This window comes from Prunus avium, chromosome 7 (genome assembly GCF_965620075.1).
Source record: "Prunus avium chromosome 7, drPruAviu1.hap1.1, whole genome shotgun sequence".
Lineage (NCBI taxonomy): Eukaryota > Viridiplantae > Streptophyta > Magnoliopsida > Rosales > Rosaceae > Prunus > Prunus avium.
Genome location: NC_142290.1, coordinates 20687813 through 20714756, shown reverse-complemented (window position 1 = coordinate 20714756; position 26944 = coordinate 20687813). Strand labels below are relative to the sequence as shown.

Here is a 26944-nt window from a genome sequence, read left to right as displayed (position 1 = left end):
ATGGGTTCCTAATGCTTAATTTTAGGTTAGACAACAAATGATCAAATTAGGGAATTAGGAACACAAGGTTATGACCACACACCATGGCTTAATCATACTTTAGCTAGAATCAATCCATTAATCTAAATTGAACTTGGGAACTTATTTGCTTGAGTTACTTATTTCTTTCTTCCTTGTTTTATGTTCTTTGTTTTTGTTTCTATTTTGTGTAGGGAAACTAAATTGGATCATTCAATCACCAATCCCTGTGGAATCGACCTCGCACTTACATATGCTATACTACCAACGGTTCGTGCACTTGCGAGTATCACAAGTTGAGGATGCAGCTTAATCCATTTTGGTGGAGCTAAATCTACGCAACAGAGCACAAACAGAAGCAAAACACAAAAAGGGTTAGACAAATCTAAAACTCCGTCGGAGTTTAGTAAACTGTCTCAACCCCAACCGAATAACAATAAAGAAAAACTAGTTTAAAACAGAGACCCCAACTGGGGGACAAGGTAAACCATCCGAATTCAGGACCCCAACAAGAGACAATGGTGGTCGAATGACCCAACTTTGCAGTTCCATAGCTCTCAAACCTATCGTCGCAGACATGTGAGCCGCACGATTTGCAGATCTTGGCACCCACTTCCACCTCACCTCATCGAAATGTTGAGAAAGATTAAAAATTTCGTCAAGAATTGGGAGGATAGTCCAAGAGTAGTTTCCGTGATTCCCAAGTATACAATCCACAATAATTTTGCAGTCAGATTCAAACAGCACCTTGGAGAAACCTCTGGTGTTTGCAAAAGAGACTGCACAAAGCGCAGCAGCAGCTTCAGCAACAAGAGCAGAATTACAGTGGAGTGGGGAAGCTGTTCCACCCCGCCAGGTACCACAATCGTCACGAGCAATAACCCCAATACCGCCATGAGAAGTTCCAGGAGACCAGGCCCCATCAAAATTAACTTTAATTGCATTGGCATGTGGAGGGAGCCATCGATCCCTACCGACAGGAGGGGAGGAGGGGGAAGTTCTTGAATCAGAAAGCCTAGACAAACAAGTGGTGGCCTCCCAGAATTCTCTGTAAAAGTCATTGGCCCGATTAATAACAAGCCTTGGGTCGGGATTGATGCCTTTAAAAACAATGTCACATCTAGTCTTCCAAATTTCCCAGCAAAAGAAGCTAAGAAGAGAGAAGCGATGCAAGAAGTCTTCATGAGGAGTATCCGGGATTGATAACATATCTTGCAGCCACCGGTCCAAAGTGGTGAAGGTATTGGGGATGATCCTGTAAGAGAAGACAGAGCCAAACCATACTGGATGTGTCCAAGGACATAAAAAGAGGATATGTTCAATAGATTCGTCAAAACAGTTACAAATTGGGCAGAGAGGGTTGGCTACAATTTTCCTCCCAAACAAGGCCAGTCTAGAAGATATAGCACCAGAGATTGCTCGCCACAGGAAGTGTTTGATTTTTGGAAGGGTCTTAATGCTCCAAATTACCTTCCAAACTTTAACATCCACAAAATGGGAGGAGTGATTATGCATGAGGAGGGGGCCATTTTTACTGGCATGAAAACGGTGGTATCCAGACCTAACTGAAAAAGAGCCATTAGGATTCCAAGGCCAGACCAGTCGATCAGGTCTTAGGGATAAACTAATTGGTGTGCTTCTGATAAGATTAATAGTCTCCCTGTCCAGACAATCAACAATAAGATCCAAGTTCCAAGTATGGTTTGGTTTGTCCATAATTTCACACACGAGTTGGGGAGCAGTAGTTGGAACGAGGCAGGTTGGTTTGATTACTCCGGAGTTTGAAGTGGATATCTAGTTATCCTTCCAAATATTGGTTGTAGAACCATTGAAAATTTGGAATTTGGCTTCCATTAATAAGGCATCTCGACCTTCAATTAAGCTGGTCCACGCCCAAGAAGACCTCGAACTTTTTTTGCCTGCAAGAAGTTGCAATGAGGGAAGTATCTAGCTTGGAGAATTTGAGCCCATATCGACTGGGGATTTTGAACAATTCTCCACGCTTGTTTAGCCAGGAGTGCAAGATTAAAGCTAGAAAGATCCCTGAAGCCTAAGCCACCAAACTTTTTAGAAACACCCAATTTTTTCCAGGATTTCCAATGAAGACTGTTCGCACCACTTTGCAAAACCCAAGGGTGTGTCGTATAGCAGTGTAGCTCGGAAGTCCGAGTGTCGTATCCATAGAGAGCAGTGTAAAGAAAATAACAGAGATGAAAAAGAACAATTATGATTGAGAGGTAGATTTATGCAAGATTTGATTTAGAGAAAATTTAATTGATTAAAACACTAAGGCATTGGGGTTCCACTTTTAACATAAGCATGCAACTCTTAATAATTTGATCCACAAAATATTTTCCAATGTAGTTGTTCAAAATAATTAAAGCTCTTTTTAATTTCCTTTAGAAGTATTCTAAGCATAACTTGTACCATTGGCAACAAACTATCAAAAAATAATCTTCATCAAAATTCTATTAATCTTTAGTAATTCTCTTCTCTTTTAAAAGCATGAAAGTTTTTACTACACAATGGGAAAAACATGATTGAACCCATGAAATAGATTATCAAACATTCATCAATTAATTAAAAAGACAACTACAAATTCCATTTGAACAAAAACTACAAATTCACATTAAAGCTTAAGTTTGGATCAAACTAATAAAAATTACACACTTATATTAAAAGCTTTCTCCCTAGCCTTAGCTAGGGAGTTAGTTCCCCATAATAAAATAAAACTAAAAACAGAAATTAAAACTTAGAGAGATAGGGAGGAAGGAGAGAAAGCTCAAGTTGTGAGGCTTGGTGTGATTTTACAATGCCATAGCTCCTCCTATTTATAGGAAAATGGGAGCAATTCTAAATTCATTAAATCCCTCCATTCATGAATTTAATATGTATTCCACTTGCCATCAAACCAATTGCCAATTTGCTTCATTTACTTATTCCATAGTGTTGATGACTCCATTCTCCAAATTCTTCATCTTTTTGTTTCATTGGTTGCTCCATCCATTGCTTCTTTTCTTTTATGCCTTGGTGTGGCACTAAATCTTCATCATTCATTTGGTCATTCCCAACTACAAATTGTTTAATGCCACCAAGTCTCCATTTGATAATTCTTCAACCTTAAGATAAAATAATGAAATCATCATCAATTATGTAATGGGTATGTAAGCAAGTGCAAAAGTGAAAAACAAACCTAATTAACTAAAATTGTAAGAAAATCAATTACTAACAAATATATTTAGGGATAATAAATGTGATAGTTTATGTGCTCATCAAATACCCTCAAACCTATAATTTGCTAGTCCTCGAGCAAACTAAAATTAAAAACTAAGCATAAATGAAAACTAACTAAGCCACTTTCGTAGGGATCTCGATTGCATTTAGCGCATGCAATAAGCCTTTAAACCCCTAGGTTGCCCTAGTGGACGAGTTGTAGTCTCGTGAGGGTTTACAGGGATGATACCCACAAACATCTGAAATTTTAAGTAACTCTCCTGCCAAATCATCATCAAGAATGTCAAAGCTCAAAAACCAAGATTCTCAATTCATGAACAAATTTAAAAGAGCGAACACAAATCCAAAACTTTAAGTTCTCCCAGTCTAAAGTCAAAGTCATTTATCACCATTAATAAACTTTTCATTTGCTTTCTTTGGTGTAAAGTGAACTAACACAGTTGAGAAGATAAAAATTCAATCATAATCACACCATCCTTGCTATCTTAGAATTTTTTTTTATTTTTTTTATTTTTATAATAAATATATACATGCTATTATGTGGACTGTGCAATGTTTAGCTCCCTTAAGCTTTCTAATTAACCCATGTAGCAAGTGTTAGGCCAATGACTCTCAAACACAAAGGCTTTAAGGCATTAGGTGTTGAAACACCCCGATGAGCTTAATAACTCGAGTTAAAAAGGCTACAAAGCTAAACAAGTCACACATGCATTTTTTTTTTATATAATTTTTAAGAACTTCACGGTTTGACGCGAACACTCACTACTGATTAGGCAAGAGGCCCGGTTACTAAGTGAAAGTTCTCTTTTTATTCTCTTTTTTTTTTTTTTTTAAAAAAAAAAAATTTAAAAAGATAAATACAATCAATCTCAAACTCTATCTTCTCAAGCGCATTAGTGTGAGTGTGAATTTTTCAAAGCTTAGCTCATAAATCATTCATTAAGTAGAAATAAATGAAAAAGACTAAAGACTGGATTAGTTATCGTATCGCTCAAGTGTTCTCAATTTTAAACTCATGCATGAATATCAAATCTCAATTTAATGCAAATATATTTCGATGACAACAAGCATAGAGGTTGTTTTTTTTGTTTTTGTTTTTTAAATTTTTTAAGGAGAAAATTTTAGAAACAAATTGTTATAACTAATTCCACTCCCCCCCAACTTGAATGAAACATTGTCCTCAATGTATAAAACTTAGAAATAAGCAATGTTATAACAACAAATGAAGGGTATTAAAGTAAATAAAAAAAAGAATTAAAATACAAAATAAATAGAAAATACAATTACAAAACAAATAACAAACAAACAAAAGAAACAGGAACCCTTAATCACACAAGTATACAAGCAACTCATGGATGACCAGTTAAGGGCCTCAGAAAAGACAGCTAGGGGTTCCGGGAAGGTTGGAGGGGTCACAATGGTCCCGCTTAAAACCCAAACTTCTTAGACACCGAAAGTGTCACCTAAAGAACTCCTAGACACTGTATTGACAGAGACACTCACTGGAGTTACCAAAAGTCAACTCATATTATTTTAATTATTAAAAAAAACTTAAAATAATAACAAAATAAGTAAAGAGAAAGGATTGGAATGCTCCCCCTTGAAGCGATTAGGTCGAGCATGATACCAAGTAAAGATAGTCTGAAAATTCAATCCTGATAAACAGGATTCTCCAAGTGAATCGTGTCATCCTGCAAAACAAAATTCTCCAAAAATGGTTTAAGACGTTGACCATTAACTTTAAAAACATTACCATTCTTTGGATCCTCAATCTCTACTGCTCCAAAAGGAAAAACTTTTGTGACCACAAATGGACCTGTCCATCTGGAACGCAGTTTACCAGGAAAAATATGCAATCTTGAATTATATAAGAGAACTTTCTGTGATGGTTCAAAGTTTTTCCTCAAAATATTTCTATCATGAAAAACCTTCATTTTCTCTTTGTAAATTCGAGAGTTTTCATAAGCATCATTCCTTAATTCTGCCAACTCATTCAACTGAAGCTTCCTATTCGAACTTGCATCATTTAAACCAAAATTAAACATTTTAATTGCCCAATATGCCTTATGTTCAAGTTCAACTGGTAAATGACAAGCCTTACCGTAGACAAGTCTGTACGGTGACATCCCTATGGGGGATTTGTATGCTGTACGGTATGCCCATAAAGCATCAGTTAATCTCAAAGACCAATCTTTACGGTTAGGACTCACAGTTTTTTCCAAAATTTGTTTTATCTCCCGATTAGCAAGTTCAACTTGACCGCTTGTTTGTGGGTGATATGGGGTAGCGACTTTATGAGTGACACCATATTTTTTCATTAAAGCCTCAAAAGGTTTATTACAAAAGTGTTTCCCCCCATCACTTATAATAGCACGAGGTGTTCCAAATCTTGCGAAAATGTTTTCTTTTAAAAACCGCAAAACAGTTTTATGATCATTATGTCGACAAGGAACAGCCTCTATCCATTTGGAAACATAATCAATACCGACCAAGATATAAAGATATCCAAAAGAAACGGGAAACGGACCCATAAAATCAATGCCCCAACAATCAAATATTTCAATTACCAAAATTGGGTTCAAAGGCATCATATTTCTACGGGTAATTGCCCCTAACTTTTGACAACGGTCACAAGTTCGACAAAAATAATTAGTGTCTTTAAAAAGCGTAGGCCAATAAAATCCACACTGCAAAATTTTTGCAGCGGTTTTCTTTACAGAAAAATGACCACCACATGCTTCATTATGACAAAAAGAAATTACTGCATGAATTTCATTATCAGGTACACACCTCCTAATGATTTGATCAGGGCAGTATTTAAACAGATAGGGGTCATCCCAAAAGAAATTTTTAACCTCTGTAAGAAATTTCCTCTTGTCTTGAGCAGTCCAATCAGATGGAATTTTACCTGTAGCAAGAAAATTAACAATGTTAGCAAACCAAGGTAATTCCGAAATAGTAAATAATTGCTCATTTGGAAAAGAATCATTAATTGGCAATGTTTCAATGGAATCCTCAAAACTCAATCTAGACAAATGATCAGCCACTATATTTTCTACTCCCTTTTTGTCTTTGATTGTGATGTCAAATTCTTGAAGTAGTAGGATCCACCTAATCAGTCGAGCTTTAGCATCTTTCTTTTCAAAAAGGTATTTTAAAGCTGCATGGTCAGTGAAAATAACAATAGGTGATCCAACTATATAAGAACGAAAATTATCCAAAGCAAATACCACAGCAAGGAGTTCTTTTTCAGTTGTAGAATAATTCATCTGAGCACTGTTCAAGGTTCTGCTTGCATAATGGATGACATGTGGCTTCTTATCCTTTCTTTGCCCCAAAACAGCTCCAACCGCAAAATCACTGGCATCACACATAATTTCAAAAGGTAAAGTCCAGTTAGGTGGTTGCATAATTGGAGCAGATGTGAGCATTTCAATTAATTTATCAAAAGCCTTTTGACATGAATCAGACCACTCAAATTTACTGTCTTTTAATAGGAGATTACACAAGGGTCTAGATATTGCACTAAAATTCTGAATAAATCTCCTGTAAAAACCAGCATGACCTAAAAATGATCTGACATCTTTAACAGTTTTTGGAACTGGCAATTTTGAAATTAATTCAATTTTAGCTTTATCTACTTCAATTCCTTTAGATGAAACAATATGACCAAGAACAATTCCAGAAGAAACCATAAAATGACATTTCTCCCAATTTAAAACAAAGTTTTTCTCTTGGCATCGAACCAACACTTTTTCCAAATTACTCAAGCAATTATCAAAAGAATCACCGAAAACAGATATATCATCCATGAAAACTTCAAGAAATTGCTCAACCATATCACTGAAAATACTGATCATGCATCTTTGAAAAGTAGCAGGAGCATTACATAATCCGAAAGGCATTCTACGAAAAGCAAAAGTACCAAAAGGACATGTAAAAGTAGTTTTTTCTTGATCTTCAATGGCAATTTCAATTTGATAATAACCTGAGTATCCATCTAAGAAGCAATAAAATTCATGACCGGCTACCCTTTCTAAGATTTGATCAATAAAAGGTAAAGGGAAATGGTCTTTTCTAGTTGCAGAATTTAGCTTTCTATAATCAATGCACATGCGCCAACTTGAAACAACTCTAGTAGGTATCAATTCATTCTTATCATTTTTAACCACAGTTATGCCAGATTTCTTAGGTACAACTTGAGTAGGACTTACCCATTTACTATCAGAGATGGAATAAATAATACCTGCATCTATTAATTTCAACACCTCAGTTTTAACAACATCTTTCATGATTGGGTTTAACCTACGTTGTGCTTCCCTGGAAGACTTGGCTTCATCCTCTAAAAATATTTTATGAGTACAAACAAGAGGACTAATTCCCTTAATGTCAGCAAGAGTCCAACCAATGGCAGATCTATGAGAATTCAACACATTAAGTAACTTACCTTCTTGCAAAGAGTCAAGTTCAGAAGATATTACCACTGGAAAAGTGTTGTTGGCCCCCAAGAATGCATGTTTAAGTCCCATGGGTAAAGGCTTCAATTCTAGATTAGGAACTTCCACATTTGATGGCAATGTCTTTTCCTTCCGAGGTGGAAGCTTCTCAAACCTTGGCGTCCATTTATCAACCTGCAAGGAATTAAATAATGAATTAAGATAAGCAATTTCCGGATCCTCAAGTAATTCAGATTCTTTAGAATTCAATAAAAGAGCCTCTAGAGATTCAGAAATACTGGTCTTCTCAAATTGATCTTGCACAAGAGCTTCAATCAAGTTCACCACTGCACATTCATCATCTTCATAAGGTCGCCAGAAAACATTAAAAATGTTAATTTCCAATGTCATGTTACCAAAACTGAGTTTCATTACCCCACTTCTGCAACTAATGTGTGCGTCACATGTAGCAAGAAATGGACGTCCTAAAATGACAGGAATTTCATTTTCAGAATGTAAAACAGGTTGTGTATCCAAAACAACAAAGTCAACAGGGTAGTAAAATTTGTCCACTTGGACCAATACATCCTCAATTACCCCTCTCGGCACTCGTACAAAACGATCAGCAAGTTGCAACTTCGTTGTTGTGGGCTTCAATTCACCAAGACCTAACTGCAAATATACTGAATATGGCAATAAATTTACACTAGCCCCCAAATCAAGCAAAGCACAATTGATGTAATTTTTTCCAATTACACATGAAAGAGTGGGACTTCCTGGATCTTTGTATTTAGGAGGGACCTTATGTTGCAACAATGCACTCACATGTTCAGTCAAAAATGCAGTTTTCTTCACCTGATGCTTTCTTTTAAAAGTGCACAGATCTTTTAAAAATTTAGCATAAGAAGGGATCTGTTTAATAGCATCTAACAGAGGAATATTAACTTTGACTTCTTTAAAAACATCCAAAATTTCAGAATTTTGACTCAATTTCTTTGGAGGATTTAAAGCTTGGGGAAAAGGAGCAGGAAAATGATATTCATTTGATTCACACAATTTGGACTTGTTTAGTTCATCATTATTCTTAGATTTTTCAACTTCCTTTGGTGAAGGTGTGTTATCAATTATTTTACCACTTCTAAGAGAAATGACAGACTTAGCATGTTCAATTGAGGTTTCACACGAATTAACATTCCTTGGATTTGGTTGAGTTTGGGAAGGAAATTTTCCTTTTTCATTTATTGCAAAAGAATTTGTCAATTTAGAAATTTGGCTTTTAATTTCTTTATTTTCTTCAACCATTTGACCAAACAAGGTATCATACCTTTGATTTTGCTTCTGCTGTTCCTGCATAAATGCTTGAAGAGTATCGCTCAAAGAAGGCCTAGCATTAAATGTATTAGTTGCAGGAAACTGATGATTGAAAGAATTTCTATCACTTACCTGAGGTTGTGAATCATTGCTCCAACGAAAGTTTGGATGATTCCTTGTTGCTGGATTGTAAGTGTTGGAAAAAGGAGAATATTGTTGTTTGAAGTTTCCAACAGCAGCACAACGCTCCTCATAAGCTCCTTTCATTTCCTGAAAAATTGGACAATTTTTAACAGTATGACCAATCTCATAACAAGAATCACATACTTGATTAACATCAGCTTGAAAAACAGGTTGAGGCAAATTTGATTTTTCCGTTTTCAAAGCAGCTATCTCTTTAGTCAAAACCTCAAATTTTAATTTCCAATCATCTTCTTCTTTTAATTGGTAAATTCCTTTATTAGTAGAAGATGTGGCAATTCTTGAACGATCAGTGGTCTCAACTAGACTGGGGACAGTCCATTGATGAGCTTTTTCAGCAATTTCATCCAAAAATTCTAAGGCATCATCAGGGTCTTTTTGCATAAAATTTCCATTACACATAGACTCAACAAATTGGCGATCACGGGGGAGAAGTCCCTCATAGATATAACTAGCAAGACGCCAGTTTTCAAAGCCATGGTGTGGGCACAAATTCAAAAGTTCTTTAAATTTTTCCCAAGTTTGATACAAAGTTTCATTTTCTTTTTTAGAGAAATTTGAGATTCTTTTCTTAAGAGCAATCGTCTTGTGATTAGGAAAATATTTGTTAAAAAATGCTTGAGTCATTTCCCCCCAAGAACCTATGGATCTAGCCCTTAATGAATACAACCAACCTTTAGCCTTTTCTTTTAAGGAAAAAGGAAAAAATTTCAACCTTATGAAATTAATCCTATCAAGTTGAACATTGTAAAAGGTGCCAATTGCTTCTTCAAATTCCCTAACATGCACATAAGGATTTTCACTTTCCATGCCATGAAAAATAGGTAGTAATTGAATCATTCCAGGTTTGAAATCATAATTTGGCATGTTAGGTGGAAACATGATGCATGAAGGATTTGGTGCACGAATAGGATGCAAAAATGTCTCTAAAGTCCTAGGTGCAACTACTTCTTCTCTCATTTTATGATTCACAATATGAGCATTAACCTCTTGTTCATTATTCGCAATTTCTTGTTCATCATTCACAATTGCTGCCATGCTTTCAGATTTATTGGATATTTCAGTTGAAGAAGTTGAAGCAAAATGTTCTAAATTAACAGTTTCAGACTTTTTGACAAACCTTCCTAGATGATCTCTAGGTCGTATAAAGTAAATAAATAAATAAACAAAAACAAAATAAAACAAAAAAAATTAAAAAAAAATTATTAACAATAAGATGAAAGTTGGAAAGAGTGTACCATATGTGAAGAATTTCACATAACCAGCAAACCTCTGACCAAGGGGATCTCTGTACTCTTTGACCAGCCGCTCCCCGGCAACGGCGCCAATTTGTTCGCACCACTTTGCAAAACCCAAGGGAGATGTCGTATAGCAGTGTAGCTCGGAAGTCCGAGTGTCGTATCCATAGAGAGCAGTGTAAAGAAAATAACAGAGATGAAAAAGAACAATTATGATTGAGAGGTAGATTTATGCAAGATTTGATTTAGAGAAAATTTAATTGATTAAAACACTAAGGCATTGGGGTTCCACTTTTAACATAAGCATGCAACTCTTAATAATTTGATTCACAAAATATTTTCCAATGTAGTTGTTCAAAATAATTAAAGCTCTTTTTAATTTCCTTTAGAAGTATTCTAAGCATAACTTGTACCATTGGCAACACACTATCAAAAAATAATCTTCATCAAAATTCTATTAATCTTTAGTAATTCTCTTCTCTTTTAAAAGCATGAAAGTTTTTACTACACAATGGGAAAAACATGATTGAACCCATGAAATAGATTATCAAACATTCATCAATTAATTAAAAAGAAAACTACAAATTCCATTTGAACAAAAACTACAAATTCACATTAAAGCTTAAGTTTGGATCAAACTAATAAAAATTACACACTTATATTAAAAGCTTTCTCCCTAGCCTTAGCTAGGGAGTTAGTTCCCCATAATAAAATAAAACTAAAAACAGAAATTAAAACTTAGAAAGATAGGGAGGAAGGAGAGAAAGCTCAAGTTGTGAGGCTTGATGTGATTTTACAATGCCATAGCTCCTCCTATTTATAGGAAAATGGGAGCAATTCTAAATTCATTAAATCCCTCCATTCATGAATTTAATATGTATTCCACTTGCCATCAAACCAATTGCCAATTTGCTTCATTTACTTATTCCATAGTGTTGATGACTCCATTCTCCAAATTCTTCATCTTTTTGTTTCATTGGTTGCTCCATCCATTGCTTCTTTTCTTTTATGCCTTGGTGTGGCACTAAATCTTCATCATTCATTTGGTCATTCCCAACTACAAATTGTTTAATGCCACCAAGTCTCCATTTGATAATTCTTCAACCTTAAGATAAAATAATGAAATCATCATCAATTATGTAATGGGTATGTAAGCAAGTGCAAAAGTGAAAAACAAACCTAATTAACTAAAATTGTAAGAAAATCAATTACTAACAAATATATTTAGGGATAATAAATGTGATAGTTTATGTGCTCATCAAAGACGAGTGCCCTCATTAGAGTTTCCCCACCAAAAATTTGCCAGGTCCGAGTTGATTTCATTGCAAGTACCTTCAGGAAAACGGAAGCAAGTCATTGGATAAGCGGGAATAGCAGTGGCCACAGATTTAATGAGGACCTCCTTTCCAGCCGTGGACAAAGTGTTTTGTTTCCAGCTAGCAATTGTTGTTAATAATATGTTAACTCGCAATTGTACGGGGCAATTAGTAGTATAGCAAGACAAGTACGAGGTCGTACCCACGAAGACTGAGAAGTTCAAATTAGTTATGTACTTAGATTACCAAATTCAAGAAAGTAGGAGGTTATGTCTAAAACAGAATTTAAAACAAGAGTGGTTGTGATTGTTGAACAAAAGAAGCAAAATAAAATTGCAAACAAAAACAAGTAAACTAATGTAACAAAGAGTGGTTTTAAGAGTTGGAAAACAGATTTTGAGACTAGGGCATTCGAATCACCATAACAATTCAATTCTGGGTTATAAAGATTCAAGTAACAAGTCTAATTCAGATTCAAAGATTGATTCTAGCTAAAGTATGATTAAGCCATGGTGTGTGGTCATAACCTTGTGTTCCTAATTCCCTAATTTGATCATTTGTTGTCTAACCTAAAATTAAGCATTAGGAACCCATTAAGCATAGAAGAACATTTTAAACAACCAAGTATGTATCTAATCCCTGTTGTCGAATGTCCATACATACTCTTCCTATTCATAGTTCAATTCGAATTAAAGCATGGTGTATACTCTTAATTCAAACCAAGATAGTTAACAAACAAGTTCTAATGGTGATCAATCATCCAAACAAGCATGTTAACTTATAAGCATAATGAATAAGAACATGAATCATGAATCAAACTTGAAACTCCAAACTTATAAACCCAGAATATTCATGTTAGGTTACATCGAAGCCCTAGTTATGGATTTAGCTACTCATAATGGAAAAGAGACTTGAACAGAAATGAGAAAACATAATGAATGCAATAAGAGTAGAAAAACCCTTTTTCTGAAGTTCTTGTGGTGTCCAAGGCTTCTCCAAGTGCTTCTCCACTTCTAATGCTTCTCCAAGAGCTTCCCCACTTCTAGAAAGATGTATGAAGGATATGGAGGTGATTTCGGATGAGTTTGAGTGAGTGGTGATGGCTAAGGAAGATGAAATTCGTAGGGAAATGGAAGAGAGGTTTGCTGGAGTTGTTTTGGTGATTGTTGGAGTGTTTGGGATTTTGAGAGTGTTTGAGGATGGCTGGAGTGAATTGTGGGGTTGTGAATCCTAGGATTTGTTGTGTCTTGAATGTGGAATGGATGTGGTATTTATAGGGAGAGGGGAGTGATAAATCTGAATTCAATATGGCTAATGCATACAACACTTGCATTATAAAAGATGAATTGGTTGATGCACTTCACTAATGCATACAACACTTGCATTATAAAATCTGAATTGGTTGATGCACTTCACCAATAAATCCCACCAGCAGCCCTAGCTCATCTTCATGTCACCATGACCAAGCTTCCAACCAGCTACAATAGCTCATGCCTAGCTCACCATGACCAAGCTTCCAACCAGCTCATCCTGAGGTCAGCATGACCAGCAACTTCAAGGGCTTACAACTTGGGCTAGGCTGAATCAAATGAAGACTTTAAGATGTCCATTGTGAAGTTCAGAATGTGTATGATCCAACCACACAAGTATTGGCCCAATCCAAGCTCGGAGGAGGAAGTTAAGGCCGAAACAAATTGCTAACTCAGTTTTGCTTGCTGTCAAAATCCATCCTGAGCATGGTTCTGTGTTTGCTAGGTAACGGACTCCAGATTTATCCAATGGGGCTGAATTTTGGATATGTTATATTACACACCCATTGGAACAACTTTCATGAAGAATGCTGCCTCATCCGAGCTGTGTAGGTTGCTGAAACAAAGCTTGCAATATGACCTACGGAACTGGACTGGCAAGGGGCTGTAGCCAAAATGAGTTTGTCTTTTAAGCTCTTCTTCCATTCATCCAAATCAGGCCTTAACATGCTTGAATTGCATGAATTATGCTCTCTTGCTCTTTTGGCCTATAAAACACACAAATAGAGGCAACTAACTCAGAATTATAGGAAACTAAGCAAAATAAGTAAGTAAATTGGGCATGTATATGTATGAAATTATGAGCTTAACAGCAATCATTTTCTTTACCCTGTCTCTGATGTAGCTTAAAGCAGATTTTTTTGATCTACCCCAAATTGTTGGAAGGCCAAGATAAATCCCCGGGTTATCCACCCCATCAATGTTAAGAATGGAGCATAGGAGTATCCTAATGCTCTCAGTGGTATTTGGGGAGAAGAAGATGCTCGATTTCTGGAAGTTTCTAGCCTCAGCTCGAAGAAAATGCCCCAAATTGAGATTACTGAAGTTTCTAGCCTCAGCTCGAAGGAAGAAAAGAGAGTCATCTGCAAAAAATAAGTGAGAAAGAGTAGGGCACCTTCGAGCGATTTTAACACCCGTAATGTTACCTCTAGCAACGGCCTTTGTTATATTCATTGAGAGAGCTTCGCTGACCAAAAGGAAGAGATATGGGGAGAGTGGGTCGCTGTTTCCCTCTTTTCGGCCGGGTAGGCCGACGGAAGGAGTTTTTGGTCCTTCTTCTCTTGAGATGCGTAGGCGTGCCACCACCAAGCCACTTGATGGCTTGGATGGAAAGATTGTCTGAGTGTGTTTGCGCTTCTGACTTCTTAATCAAACGATTGATCGACCAAGCAAGGAACCTCCTCTTGGCCTAGGTTCTTTTTCTTCCTTGAGGTCAAGGATGATTGAGCTTTGTATGACTATTTTTAGGATTTTTGTGATAAGTGTAATGAATGTAAAGGCAAAGAAAGAAATGACAGAAATGTAAGTGCGATAAACGAAATGACAGAAATGGAATGCGATAAAATAGATTAAAGCGATAAAGACTTGAATTAAATTCGAATGTAAAGACAATTGAAATTAAATTGCAAGAAAGTAAGCTTACACTAGGAAAACGAAGAGCTTGGATAATATGAAAAGCTTGAAAGATAAAATCCTAGACTATGAATTGAAAAGTACAGGATAAAGAGATAGATTTTGTGTGTTGAGTCGGAGGTCCTTCTCTCTTCTTCTGATGACCTATTTATAGAGTTCCTTTAGCTCATGGGTTTGGCCCTACAATTAATCTGTCTCGAAAATCCTCCCGATGTTAATGCCTTCCGGAGCTCTAGGCATGAACTGCCCGATGTCTTGGAAATCTTCCCAATATTAATGCTTTTCGGAGCTCTAGGCACGAACTACCCGATGTCTTGGAAATCCTCCCGATGTTAATGCTTTCCTGTCTTTGAACTTCGCCACTTGTAGGAAAACATCTACTGAAAACATTTACTGAAAACATCTACAGAAAACATCTGCTGGAACATCTACTGAAAACATCTGCTGAAACATCTACTGAAAACATCTGCTAGAAAACATCTGAACTTAGTTTCGTAGGCTGAGCTTTGGACTTGATTTGACATTTGGTGAGAAGTAGTGCACTTGGAGCTTCTGACTTGGTTAAGGCTCCCACCAACGTTAAGTGACATGTGAACTCCAAATATTTGGATGTCGTCCGCGTGGGTTCCCCACTCAACCAGACCTCTTAGCCTTTTATTTGATATTGCATGAATGTTGGTCTGATGTTGGCAGCATATGGCATTAGGCTTTGATTAATTATATATATATAACAAGACAAAGAACTTTTCGGCCAACACCTTGGCCAACTCTCTAGCCAACACTTTGGCCAACTCTTTCTATACTTTGGGCAACTCTTTGGCCAACCTTCTCTAGACTTTGGCCAACTTCTTTGGCCTTCGCCCAACTTCTTTGGCCTTCGCCCAACCTCTTTGGCCTTCGCCCAACTTCTTTGGCCTTCCGCCAACCTCTTTGGCCTTCGCCCAACCTCTTGGGCCAACTTTGCAGCCAACGATTTTGGCCACCTTTGCAGCCGCTATTTTGCACCCAGCACATTGCAACCCACATTTTGCATCCAGCACATTGCAACCCACATTTTGCATCCAGCACGCTGCAACCCACATTTTGCATCCAGCACATTGCAACCCACATTTTGCATCTAGCACACTGCAACCCACATTTTGCATCCAGCACATTGCAACCCACATTTTGCATCCAGCACGCTGCAACCCACATTTTGCATCCAGCACATTGCAACCCACATTTTGCATCCAGCACACTGCAACCCACATTTTGCATCCAGCACATTGCAACCCACATTTTGCATCCAGCACATTGCAACCCACATTTTGCATCCCACATTTTGCAGCCAACATCCCAAGCTTTCCCACGTGACTTGCTGCTTCCTTTGTCCAAATGTTAGTCAACAAAACACCACTTTTGACTGCAACTTGCATTCATATATATAAATAACAAGACAATTGGATTCCAACCCAAACACTTGCAACCCAATTTGCAAAGAGACCAAATACTCCAGCCGACCAAGTTTGGGAATGCCAAAGTAAACCCACGTGGGTCCTCTCATGTCCAAGCCACCTCTTCAACCAAGTTCAAAACCTCCCTTCTTGGTTTACATGCTGGCTACATTTCTTTTCCTCATTTTCTTCTTCCTCCTTCTCCTTCAAGATCCAAAACCGAGGGTACTGTTCAGAAATCCAGAAGTCATAGTTCGGAAGCTCCAATCAGAAAACTTCCTTCATTAAAGTTGTTCGTCTACCTGAGGACTAAAATCTGTGAAATTTGTAGATTGTTCTTAATTTTCCTGATGCCTCAAAACGGGTTTCCATCTTTTGTGTTCAGCCATGGCTGCTGGGTTTCTGCAGACTCGGTTTCTGCATTTGATTTTAATATGTGATTCTCGGATGGTTGTGTTTGCTTCACGAAACTTGCTCGCAATTGTGTTGGCTATAACATATCTAAAATTGAAGATCATCCAACCGTTGTAGTTCCCCCTGCCTTTATTTTTCTGAAGTATGGACTTGGAGACCACTTGACTTAGCTTGGATTTGGAGACCACATCCAAACATTGCCCCCCGATTTGTTTAGCTCGGAATTGGTGTGGAGGTAAACAAATCGAAACCCAAGACCTTTCAATTTCCGAAAGGAAACCTTTTATCACCTTGTTGCTGGCCTTAGCTTGACCATTTGATTGAGGATTGTATGGGGTGGACTGAACCATCCGAACTCCCCAATTTTTTGCGGCTGCCTTGACAGCCTCTCCCACAAAAGCCGTTCCTCGGTCAGTCATGGTAGACTCTGGTAATCCGAATCGATGGATGATAGACTTCTCAATAAACTCTGTCACCTCAGCTTGGGTAACTTGCTTGAGTGGTACGGCCTCTACCCATTTTGTAAAGAAGTCCGTGGCCACTAAAATGAACTTGTGACCCTTGGATGACTTCGGATAAATCTGGCCAATCACATCCATCGCCCAACCCTTGAAGGGCCAAGCCTTCACAATAGGATTCATGGGCCCGGCCGGAACATGCTGAACTGGGCCATGCCTTTGACATCCTTGGCATCCTTTGGCGTAATCAATGCAATCCTTCAGGATGGTTGGCCAATAATACCCGTGCCTCCTTAGCAACCATCTCATGTTGATGCCTGCTTGATGAGCTCCGCATATTCCTTCATGAACCTCAGTCATAACCACCATCTGATCAATCTTTCCCAGACATTTCATGAGTAAGTCGTCAGAGCCAATACGAAAAAGCTCTTCATCCCTTAGCACATAGCTTATGGCCCTTTGCCGAACCTGCCGGCAATGCGGATCATTTGGACATTTCAGATATTCCACGATGTCGTGTCTCCAGTCATCTAGAGTTACAGTCAATGCCATCACCTCCATTGGTATCCCTCTTTCGAAAACCGAGGGCAACGATCGTTTTTCAACTTTGAATAACTCCTCAGAAAGACCTTCAGAGATCTGGACTCCAGAGGCCAATTGGGCCATTGCATTGGCCTGTGAGTTGTGCTCCCTTGGTAGGTGAGAGAGTCTCACCTCATCAAAACCTTCTATTAGTTGGCTGGCCAAGGCATGATAGCCAAGCAATGCTTGGCTAGTTACCTTATAGTCACCGGATAGTTGTTTCAGAACCAACATCGAATCCCCCATGATTGACACATTATTTATTCCAAGTTCTCTCAAAATCTCCAACCCAATGATCAAAGCCTCATATTCGGCCTGATTGTTGGTACAATCAAAGTCTAATTGAAATGAATAACGAGTTCGGAATCCTTGGGGTGATTCAATGATGACACCTGCTCCCCCCATATTTGATGTTCGAGATCCGTCGAAATACAAGGGTGAGAGGCCAAGAAATCAGCCAAAGCTTGCCCCTTGACGGCTTGCTGAGGTACGTATCGGAAGGTGAATTTTGCCAATGCCATCGTCCATTTTACAATCCGCCCTCTAATGATTGGCCGAGTGAGCATGTACTTAATCAAATCAGTCTTGGCGATTATATGCACCACGGAAGGCAACATATAGTGCCTTAACTTGGTCGCGGTGAAGTATAAGGCTAAACAAAGTTTCTCCACCGGTGAATATTTTTTCTCGGTGGCCGTTAGAATTCGGCTTAGGTAGTACACTGCTTGATCCTTTTTCTCATCGTTGTCTTGGGCCAAAAGACTTCCGATGGAATTTTCTGCGGCCGAAATATATAACTTCAAAGGTCGGCCTCGCTTCGGCGGTATTAGCACCGGTGGCTTGGTTAAATACTCTTTGATGGAATCAAATGCCTTTTGGTGAACTTCTTCCCATCGAAATTTCTCCTCATCCTTGAGCTTTAGCAAAGATGAAAAGGGTTCGACTTTCCCTGCCGAATTAGCTATAAACCTCCGGAGGAAGTTTATTTGGCCTAGCAAGCTTCGCAATCCTTTCTTGTTTTTCGGGGGAGGCGCATCAATGATGGCCTTAGCCTTATTTTTATCAATTTCGATCCCCCTTTGATGTACCAAAAATCCTAGGAAATTTCCGGCAGAAACCCTAAAGGCACATTTCTTTGGATTCATCTTCAATTGATGCTTTCGCATTCTCTCGAAGGCTAACCGAAGGTCACTCAAATGGCCTGGTCTCGATTCCGACTTCACCACCACATCGTCGATATAAACTTCTAAGTTTCGACCGATCATGTCATGGAAGATGGCATTCATTGCCCGTTGATATGTGGCTCTGGCATTCTTTAGGCCGAAAGGCATCACGACATACTCAAAGGTTCCAACGGAACCAGGACATCTAAAGGCTGTCTTGTGAATATCTTCTTCAGCTATGAAAATTTGATTATAGCCGGAGTGTCCATCCATGAAGGATAAAATTTCATGCTTGGCCGCCCCATCAACCAAGAGGTCTGCCATAGGCATGAGATATTCATCTTTGGGAGTTGCAAGATTAAGGTTACGAAAATCAACACAAATTCTTATTGCTCCCGTTTTCTTCTTTACAGGTACAATATTAGAAAGCCACTTCACATATCTTGCTGGCCCAATAAATTTGGCTTTAACAAGCCTTACAATCTCTTCCTTGACCTGTAATTCTACTTCCGCCGACATTCGGCGAGGTGGCTGCTTGAAGGGCTTGAAATCCTTCGTTGTCGGCAGACAGTGCTCGACCAAGTCACGACTTAGTCCAGGCATCTCAGTGTAATCCCAAGCAAAGCAATCCTTGAACTCTCTTAAAAGCTCTTCCATCTTGGCCCAAAGTTCTGGCTCCATCAGACCACTGATGTAGATTGGTCGATGGCTGTCTTCCGTCCCCAAGTTGATTTCCAACAAAGGATCTTGGACTTCCGCCTTCGAATCATCCATCTGAGTTGGTGCCAACTCCACTTCCTCAATTTCAAGTGCATCGTCTTCAGGGCCTTCGTGGAGGAATTCCACCAAATGAGCGGTGGATCCATGCTCGGCCGCTCTCTCGGCCCAAAAACCATATAGCCGTCTCAAAGTGTCTTCCACCGCGGCTCTCTTTTCTTCCTTCGTGGTTGTATCACTCATTGAGAGAGAAAAAATCAGACATTGTGGGGCGCTCCCCATCTGCTTGGGCATCGTGTGCCCCCAAGTCTATCAACTTCTTGGCCGAGATTCCCGTAGGTCGGCCGTTCATATCTGACCCTGTAAAATAAATAGGACCAAGATCATCCTCGTAAAACCTGGCCTCCACCGTGTTGGCTGAAACCATGAAAGGCCGTGAGTCGGCTTGAACCAATTCCACGCTCCCATCCTCATGCCAAAACTGTAGAGTTTGATGGAGCGAGGAAGGGACACACATATTTCCATGAATCCAATCTCGACCTAACAATGCGGTAAAGTGAGCCGTTGTTTCCACCACGAAGAAAGCTGTCACCCTGACCTTTTCTCCTACTCTGACTTGGAGTGGGATGATTCCTTTCGATATCGTGGTGTCTCCCACAAAACCACTAACCGTCGTCTCAGTCGGAATTAACTCTTCTGAGCTTTTCCTTAATTTCCTCATCACTGAAGCTAGGAGGATATTCACCGTGGCTCCCGTATCAACTTGAACTCTGCTCACTGGAACCCCATCAAAATGAGCATTTACGTATAAAGGTTTAAGATGGGAAGACATCTTCTTGGTGGACATTTCAAAGCACACTTTCTCTGGCATTTTCTTCTCCGCACCCGGTATCACAATTTGAGGTTGAGCTACCTCTGCCTTCGGAGTCTCCCGAATTCTCTCGATTTCCTTTGGTTCTCCCATCTGAACCATGGACTCGACTTCGTCAAAAACATCTCCATCCATGGAGTTTGGTTGACCTGGCTGAGCTTCGAAAAATAGTGGAAGTGTGACCACCATAGCATCGACCTCGTCGATGTCCCCAAACTTCACCTTGGTCTTACTTGTCTTCAATTCACTCTCCAACTTGGTAATCTCTTCCCTACACTCATTAGCCAGTTGCTCCATAGCTTCTTCTGGGGGGTCTTCAAAATACTCGTCATCACCATACTCTTCATTCTCCCCATAAAGTTCTTCAGCATTGGCCAAAGCGCCCCCTAGGTCTTCTGAAGTCTCTTCAGTCTCTTCAGTCTCTACGTTGGCCGTTGGTTCGGCCTTTTTTTCCACTACGGATGTTTGGACATCGACCATGACTTGGTCCTCCTCTACTGTCAGTTTATCTTCTGTCGTCTGGGGTTTTCCTCTGACATCCTCGGCCATTTCATGGTCATTTTCTTTTTTCTCCTCGACCACGGGTGGTGATACCGCTTTAATTGGTGTTTGCCTCTTGGAGGTCGAAGGATTGGCCTTGGGCTGATTCTTTTTAAGTCTCTCAACTTTTGATGGCCCATCATCCAACACCTTCATTGGCTTGCTAGATTCCTCCTAAGATTGTTTGCTTCAAAAGCTCCGGTCACATGAGCCTCCAACTCCAACATCGGCTCATCTAAGGCTGTCACCACAACTTGACCATTCACCCATTGTCGATGTATTTTCATCCCCTTGGCCACTGTTGCTTCTAACGAAGCCACGGCATCCGCTTTGGCGAACTCCAACTCTTCCAGTCGAAGCTTCTTTCGAAGGTCGACCAATCGGTTAAGTTGGGCTTGCCTCTCGTCCGCCCACTTAAACTCCGCATTACAAGTGGTAGCATATTGTCTCTGAGCCCTTCTTGTCTAAGTTTTGCTCAAGGGTATTGGGGGCAACTTCGAACCTCTACTCCTATACCATTGTCCTGGCTTGGTGTTTGGCATCCTGAAAGTTGGGACACCACTACCATTAGATGGGCGAGGTCTTGATACATAGGCCACATCTCGACTCTTTCCTTCTCCCACCGAAACCCACATGCTTCTATTTTTATCTTGGCTTGGGTTCAGTGGATCTACATCTTCATATTTGAGTGGCATCTGATGATTTCTTCTCTTAGGCTGATATCGCGGCCTCTCGTACCTATCTTGGTACTCATGTAATGGCCGTTTGTTCGGCCTAGTCTCCATCATGCCCCTTGGGCTATATGGACCGTAATCCCCGGCCGAACTTTTAATCTTATTTTTCCCAGCACTTTTTGGTCTACCTATCTGGGCTTGATCCTTGATCGTCTCCTTAGTCGGTTCCCTGGCTGGCTCCTTGGGTTTTGATAGAACTACCTCCAATGAGACCTCACATTGACATCGGCTGCATAGCACAATAGCCTTGGGAGGTTCTTCCATAATTGGCATTTTCTCATCTAGAGCCTTTGTCACTTCTAGGTACATCTTGGACTTCCCCTTCGCCTTAGGATCCATCAGGTTCTCCCTTGCTCTTCTCTCAGCTGCTACTTTTCCGGAGCCACCCAAGTCTAATCTTGGTCGAGGTTGATCTGGCCTTGGGAAGTTGGCATTCACCATGTTGGCCTGAGCATTTGGGAATGGATTCTGACCAACACCCATTGTAGCTTTCTCTGGAAATTTCAAGATCTTTCGATCAATGAGATCCTGCACGACATTCCGAAAAACAAGGCAATTGTTAGTTGCATGAGACCATACACTATGCCATTTGCAAAAAGTCTTGTTTCTAAGTTCATTAGCCGACGGAATATCATGACCATTTGGCAATTTTATCATCTTTTCTTTTAAAAGTTGGTCGAAGATTAGTTCGGCTTTCGAAATGTCAAAGGTATAGGACTTGGTTCCGACTCCCTTTTGAGAAGTTCCGCTAAACTTAGAAATCTGGACCGTTGTCGGCCTCTGATCCTTGGAGGCTTTGGACAAAGCCTTGCATACGTGTGGTTCACTGACCACGATTTCAGCCAAGTTTATCCTCGTCGATTCTTCTTCCTCATCTGCCTCCTTCGAATCCACATCTTCGACATCCATCACGTGGTCAGCCATGGTTCTAGATGTGGGAGGTTTTGGTAAATCTTTATAGAAAGTCGGTCGAGATGTCGGCCGATTCTTTTGTTGTTCCTCCTTTAAAAGATCTTCACATCGATCCACCCGAAGTAGGAGGTCATAAATATCGCGAAATTCAATACCCTCGAACTTCTTCTGAAGATCGAGCAATAACCCACCTTCAGCCAACTTTGAAAACTCAAGTTCAGGCATGTTGACCGTACATCTAGCCCTTGCTTCTCTGAATTTCCCCAAGGATTCTTGGACTGACTTTTTTGGTCCTTGGCGAATCTTGGCCAAGTTGGCCATTGACACATTTGGCTCCAGCCGATAAAATTGTTCGAGGAAGTTTTGCTCCATGGTCTGCCAATTTGGAACTAAGTTCCGAGGAAGTTTGACATACCATGAAAAAACAGCCCCCGTGAGGGTGCTCGGGAATAACCTTAATTTCAAGACCTCGCGATGTTCGATTTCGACACATTGGGCAGTGAATCGACCAATATGCTCCACGGTCGACTGGAGTCCATCTCCTGAAAATAATGCAAAATCCAGAACTTTGAATCCTTGTGGAAATTCCTCTTGATCAAAATGCTCCGGAAACCATGGCGGTGGCCAACCATGTTTTACTCCAACCTTGGAGCCCTTCTTGTTCTTGACTTGGATCTTGCCATTTTGCTGGCAATGGGTTGAAATACTAGGATGACTAGAACTACCCGGATAACTTCTAGCCATCACTTTGGCCGACCCTTCATGCCCCCCAAGTCCATTTGGTCGGCCAATCTTGGGCTTTGGCTGGGGCTCAATAAACTTGACCACTTGCAATTGTGGTATCACAATGTCGGGTTTTTCTCTTTCAATCATGTCTATTATTTTTGCATCTTGAGTCATGCTCCGACCTTCTTCTTCACTAGATCGTAGGCCATTACATCCTAAGATGGTTGCCTTGGGTTGGACCATATTGCACATATCATTGGTGACCACCTTTTGGGTCTCATCCCCTTGGGTGGTCTCATTTTCCTCAACCAATGTCAGATTCTCAATAGGAAGGTTGCCTTGAATATTCGATTTTAAAGTCATCTTGCCCACCTCTTTCTCACCCTCACGTTCTCTACTAACCTCATTTTTCCCTAGAGGGGTAGGTGGAACGGGTGGTCTAATTGCAACCATATCAGGAATTTCCTCTTGTGATTGAGAAATAAGGTTAGGGTTGAGGGTTTGCCCCTCGGCTAGCTAGCTAAGTCGAGATGAAATCCTATGCAAATCTTGGACGAAAAGGTCATTGGAAGTTTGTAAAAAATCTTTTAATACAACTTCCATCTTAGATGTCATCTCATTTATATATTCTTCCACCATGTGGGTATGGCCACTAGATGGCATCTCACCCACCTTAAGATCATGTTGGCCACCAAAACCAATTGGATGATCTGCTTGGTGGGAATAATAATTAAGGTGATTATAGATATTGGCCGGATTATTTTGGCCATCTGGGTAAGTGTATTGCCCCCATGCCACTTGATTAGTTTGGCCACCAAAGCCATTTTGATCATTCGAACCATTTTGGTTCATAAGATCATATCCGCCAATATAGTTGTGCCCACCATATTGGCCACCAAATCCGCCAACATAGTTGTGCCTATCATATTGGCCACCAAATCCACCAACGTAGTTGTGTCTATCATATTGGCTACCAAATTGACTACTTGAGTCATATTGGATGTTAGGCCCACCTTGATGGGTAAAATTATATTGGCCAAAGTGGTTGTGGCCACCATGTTGGCCGATGGATTGGCTACTCGAGCCATAAGAATCATAGCCGTTGTAGTTCATCGGCTGGTAGGAATGTTGCCATTCCTTTTGGTCGCTCATATAGTTAGTCCCACTGGGCGTGCCAAATTATGTTTCCCTCTTTTTGGCCGGGTAGGCCGACGGAAGGAGTTTTTGGTCCTTCTTCTCTTGAGATGCGTAGGCGTGCCACCACCAAGCCACTTGATGGCTTGGATGGAAAGATTGTGTGAGTGTGTTTGCGCTTCTGACTTCTTAATCAAACGATTGATCGACCAAGCAAGGAACCTCCTCTTGGCCTAGGTTCTTTTTCTTCCTTGAGGTCAAGGATGATTGAGCTTTGTATGACTATTTTTAGGATTTTTGTGATAAGTGTAATGAATGTAAAGGCAATGAAAGAAATGACAGAAATGTAAGTGCGATAAACGAAATGACAGAAATGTAAATGCGATAAAATAGATTAAAGCGATGAAGACTTGAATTAAATTCGAATGCAAAGACAATTGAAATTAAATTGCAAGAAAGTAAGCTTACACTAGGAAAACGAAGAGCTTGGATAATATGAAAAGCTTGAAAGATAAAATCCTAGACTATGAATTGAAAAGTACAGGATAAAGAGATAGATTTTGTGTGTTGAGTCGGAGGTCCTTCTCTCTTCTTCTGATGACCTATTTATAGAGTTCCTTTAGCTCATGGGTTTGGCCCTACAATTAATCTGTCTCGAAAATCCTCCCGATGTTAATGCCTTCCGGAGCTCTAGGCATGAACTGCCCGATGTCTTGGAAATCTTCCCAATATTAATGCTTTTCGGAGCTCTAGGCACGAACTACCCGATGTCTTGGAAATCCTCCCGATGTTAATGCTTTCCTGTCTTTGAACTTCGCCACTTGTAGGAAAACATCTACTGAAAACATTTACTGAAAACATCTACAGAAAACATCTGCTGGAACATTTACTGAAAACATCTGCTGAAACATCTACTGAAAACATCTGCTAGAAAACATCTGAACTTAGTTTCGTAGGCTGAGCTTTGGACTTGATTTGACATTTGGTGAGAAGTTGTGCACTTGGAGCTTCTGACTTGGTTAAGGCTCCCACCAACGTTAAGTGACATGTGAACTCCAAATATTTGGATGTCGTCCGCGTGGGTTCCCCACTCAACCAGACCTCTTAGCCTTTTATTTGATATTGCATGAATGTTGGTCTGATGTTGGCAGCATATGGCATTAGGCTTTGATTAATTATATATATATAACAAGACAAAGAACTTTTCGGCCAACACCTTGGCCAACTCTCTAGCCAACACTTTGGCCAACTCTTTCTATACTTTGGGCAACTCTTTGGCCAACCTTCTCTAGACTTTGGCCAACTTCTTTGGCCTTCGCCCAACTTCTTTGGCCTTCGCCCAACTTCTTTGGCCTTCGCCCAACCTCTTTGGCCTTCGCCCAACTTCTTTGGCCTTCCGCCAACCTCTTTGGCCTTCGCCCAACCTCTTTGGCCAACTTTGCAGCCAACGATTTTGGCCACCTTTGCAGCCGCTATTTTGCACCCAGCACATTGCAACCCACATTTTGCATCCAGCACATTGCAACCCACATTTTGCATCCAGCACGCTGCAACCCACATTTTGCATCCAGCACATTGCAACCCACATTTTGCATCTAGCACACTGCAACCCACATTTTTCATCCAGCACATTGCAACCCACATTTTGCATCCAGCACGCTGCAACCCACATTTTGCATCCAGCACATTGCAACCCACATTTTGCATCCAGCACACTGCAACCCACATTTTGCATCCAGCACATTGCAACCCACATTTTGCATCCAGCACATTGCAACCCACATTTTGCATCCCACATTTTGCAGCCAACATCCCAAGCTTTCCCACGTGACTTGCTGCTTCCTTTGTCCAAATGTTAGTCAACAAAACACCACTTTTGACTGCAACTTGCATTCATATATATAAATAACAAGACAATTGGATTCCAACCCAAACACTTGCAACCCAATTTGCAAAGAGACCAAATACTCCAGCCGACCAAGTTTGGGAATGCCAAAGTAAACCCACGTGGGTCCTCTCATGTCCAAGCCACCTCTTCAACCAAGTTCAAAACCTCCCTTCTTGGTTTACATGCTGGCTACATTTCTTTTCCTCATTTTCTTCTTCCTCCTTCTCCTTCAAGATCCAAAACCGAGGGTACTGTTCAGAAATCCAGAAGTCATAGTTCGGAAGCTCCAATCAGAAAACTTCCTTCATTAAAGTTGTTCGTCTACCTGAGGACTAAAATCTGTGAAATTGGTAGATTGTTCTTAATTTTCCTGATGCCTCAAAACGGGTTTCCATCTTTTGTGTTCAGCCATGGCTGCTGGGTTTCTGCAGACTCGGTTTCTGCATTTGATTTTAATATGTGATTCTCGGATGGTTGTGATTGCTTCACGAAACTTGCTCGCAATTGTGTTGGCTATAACATATCTAAAATTGAAGATCATCCAACCGTTGTAGTTCCCCCTGCCTTTATTTTTCTGAAGTATGGACTTGGAGACCACTTGACTTAGCTTGGATTTGGAGACCACATCCAAACATTGCCCCCCGATTTGTTTAGCTCGGAATTGGTGTGGAGGTAA

The 26944-nt window shown here is 40.0% G+C and overlaps 1 non-coding gene across 1 annotated transcript; it reads left to right on the top strand.

Moving 5' to 3' along the window:
* The first annotated feature begins 9672 nt into the window (after positions 1-9672).
* Positions 9673-9779, top strand: LOC148293099 (small nucleolar RNA R71). The gene has a single exon (XR_015825959.1). It is a non-coding gene; the product is annotated as a small nucleolar RNA R71 (small nucleolar RNA).
* The last annotated feature ends 17165 nt before the right edge of the window (positions 9780-26944 follow it).